The sequence below is a fragment of the Salvelinus sp. IW2-2015 genome, unplaced genomic scaffold (genome assembly GCF_002910315.2).
Source record: "Salvelinus sp. IW2-2015 unplaced genomic scaffold, ASM291031v2 Un_scaffold5135, whole genome shotgun sequence".
In the NCBI taxonomy this organism is placed as follows: domain Eukaryota; kingdom Metazoa; phylum Chordata; class Actinopteri; order Salmoniformes; family Salmonidae; genus Salvelinus; species Salvelinus sp. IW2-2015.
Window position 1 is genome coordinate 1 of NW_019946401.1, and position 2,857 is coordinate 2,857.

A 2,857-nucleotide genomic window follows, 5' to 3' on the forward strand; every position below is an offset into this window, starting at 1 on the left:
TATCTCTGTGTGTATGTGTATGTGTGTGTGTGTGTGTGTCTGTGTGTGTGCACCTTCTAAGTTGTGCACATTCTGATTCGTCTCATCAGTGTGACCTGGATCAGATCCACAGAGAAACAGAGAAAGAGAGAAAGAAGAGAAGCTAGAGCGGAAGAGAAGAGAGCTAGAGAGGAGAAAGAACGAGAGCTAGAGAAAAGAGAGTAGAAGAGAAAAACGAGAGCTAGAGAGGAAAGAGAAGAAAGAGCAAGAGAAAAAAGAGACGAGAGCTAGAGAGAAGAAGAGAGAGAGCTAGAGAGAAAGAGAACGAGAGCTAGAGAGAAAAGAGAACGAGAGCTAGAGAGAAAGAGAAAGGCTGAGAAAGAGACGAGAGCTAGAGAGAAAAGAGAACGAGAGCTAGAGGAAAGAGAACGGAGAGCAGAGGAAAAGAGACGAGAGTAGAGAGAAAAGAGCGAGAGCTAGAGAGAAAGAGAACGAGAGCTAGAGAGAAGAGAACGAGAGTAGAGAGAACAAGAGAAACGAGAGCTAGAGAGAAAGAGAACGAGAGCAGAGAGAAAGAGAAGGAGAGCTAGAGAGGAAAGAGAACGAGAGTAGAGAGGAAAGAGAACGAGAGCTAGAGAGAAAAGAGAACGAGAGAAGAGAGCTAAGAGAACGAGAGCTAGAGAGAGAGAACGAGAGCTAGAGAGAAAAGAGAACGAGAGCTAGAGAGAAAAGAGAACGAGAGCTAGAGAAAAGAGAAACGAGAGTAGAGAAGAGAAACGAGAGCTGAGAGAAAAGAGAACGAGAGCTAGAGAGAAAAGAGAACGAGAGCTAGAGAGAAGCAGAGAGAGTAGAGAGAAAGAGAACGAGAGCTAGAGAGAAAAGAGAACGAGAGCTAGAGAAAAGAGAACGAGAGTAGAGAAGATAAAAGAGAACGAGAAGCTAGAGAGAAAAGAGAACGAGAGCTAGAGAAAAGAGAAGAGAGCTAGAGAGAAAGAGAACGAGAGCTAGAGAGAAGGAACGAACTAGAGAAGAAGAGAACGAGAGCTAGAGAGAAAAGAGAACGAAGCTAGAGAGAAAGAGAACGAGAGCTAGAGAGAGATAGAAAAGAAGCACGCTATTCATTAGGTTATCAATAGCAATGAGCTGGACGGAAGGAAGGCAGAACAGAAGTAAAGGAATTGTGTTTGGTCTCCTGTGTTTTCTGACTGGGTAGAAGAGGAGGAAAGACACAGACGAAGGAGCAGATATATATGAATGTGAGTACAGTGCTTGTGTGTGTGTGTGTGTGTGTGTGTGTGTGTGTGTGTGTGTGTGTGTGTGTGTGTGTGTGTGTAACCAGTGTAGGCAGTGAGTGTCTCTCTCAAGAAGTTCAACATTTAGCAGTGACTTCCTCCTCCACCCCAGTTCAGGAAAACACAGCCAGACCACACACCAGTCATCAGTTCACATTCCTTCTTTTTACCTGGCGGTCTCTCTTTACCTCTGCTCAGTCCACCTGTCTCCTTCTTTCTCTCTCTGTCCCTCCCCCACTCACTCACTCACTCACTCACTCACTCACTCATATTCATATATATCTGTCCTTCTGTCTGTGTCTTTCCTCCTCTTCTACCCAGGTCAGGAAAACACAGGAGACCAAACACATTCCTTTACTTCTGTTCTGTCCTTCCTTCCGTGTCCAGCTCATTGCTGATTGATAAGAGCCTATTGAATAGTCGTGCTTCCTTTTTCTATCTCTCTCTAGCTCTCGTTCTCTTTTCTCTCTAGCTCTCGTTCTCTTTTCTCTCTAGCTCTCGTTCTCTTTTCTCTCTAGTTTGTGGTGTGTGTGTTGTGTGTGTGTTGTGTGTGTGTGTGTGTGTGTGTGTGTGTGGTGTGTTGTGTGTGTGTGTGTGTGTGTGTGTGTGTGTTGTGTGTGTGTTGTGTGTGTGTGTGTGTGTGTGGTGTGTGTGTGTGTGTGTCCATGCAGAGTGCTGATGTCTTCCACTGCACCAACCAGGGCCGGAACCCGGTCATCGATGGGTCGACGATGCTAAAGAAGATGTGCCAACACAACATGCCTTCTCACTGCTAGGTATATATACAACACACCTGACTGCCTCTCACTGCTAGGTAATATATACACACCACACACCTGACATTCCTCTCACTGCTAGGTAATTAATACACACACAACCTGACATTCCTTCTCACTGCTAGGTAATATATACACACACACACCTGACATTCCTTCTCACTGCTAGTAATATATACACACACACACCTACATTCCTTCTCACTGCTAGGTAATATATACACACACACCTGACATTCCTTCTCACTGCTAGGTAATATATACACACACACACCTGACATTCTTCTCACTGCTAGGTAATATTACACACAACACCTGACATTCCTTCTCACGGCTAAGGTAATATATACCACACACCTGACATTCCTTTCTCACTGCTAGGTAATATATATCACACACACACCTGACATTCTCTTCTCACTGCTAGTAATTACACAACACACCTGACATTCCTTCTCACTGCTAGGTAATATTACACACACACACCGACTCCTTCGCATTCCTTCTCACTGCTAGGTAATATATACACACACAACACCTGACATTCCTTTCACTGCTAGTTAATATATACACACACACCTGACATTCCTTCTCACTGCTAGGTAATATATACACACCACACCTGACATTCCTTCTCACTGCTAGGTAATATATACACAACACACACCTGACATTCCTTCTCACTGCTAGGTAATATATACACACACACACCCTGACATTCCTTCTCACTGCTAGGTAATATATACACACACACACCTGACATTCCTTCTCACGCCTAGGTAATATATCAACCCACACACCTGTGACATT

At 44.3% G+C, this 2,857-nt stretch overlaps 1 pseudogene; it reads left to right on the plus strand.

Moving 5' to 3' along the window:
• The first annotated feature begins 1,936 nt into the window (after nucleotides 1-1,936).
• LOC112078000 (unconventional myosin-Va-like) overlaps nucleotides 1,937-2,857 on the plus strand; it is a 34,948-nt pseudogene continuing 34,027 nt past the window's right edge.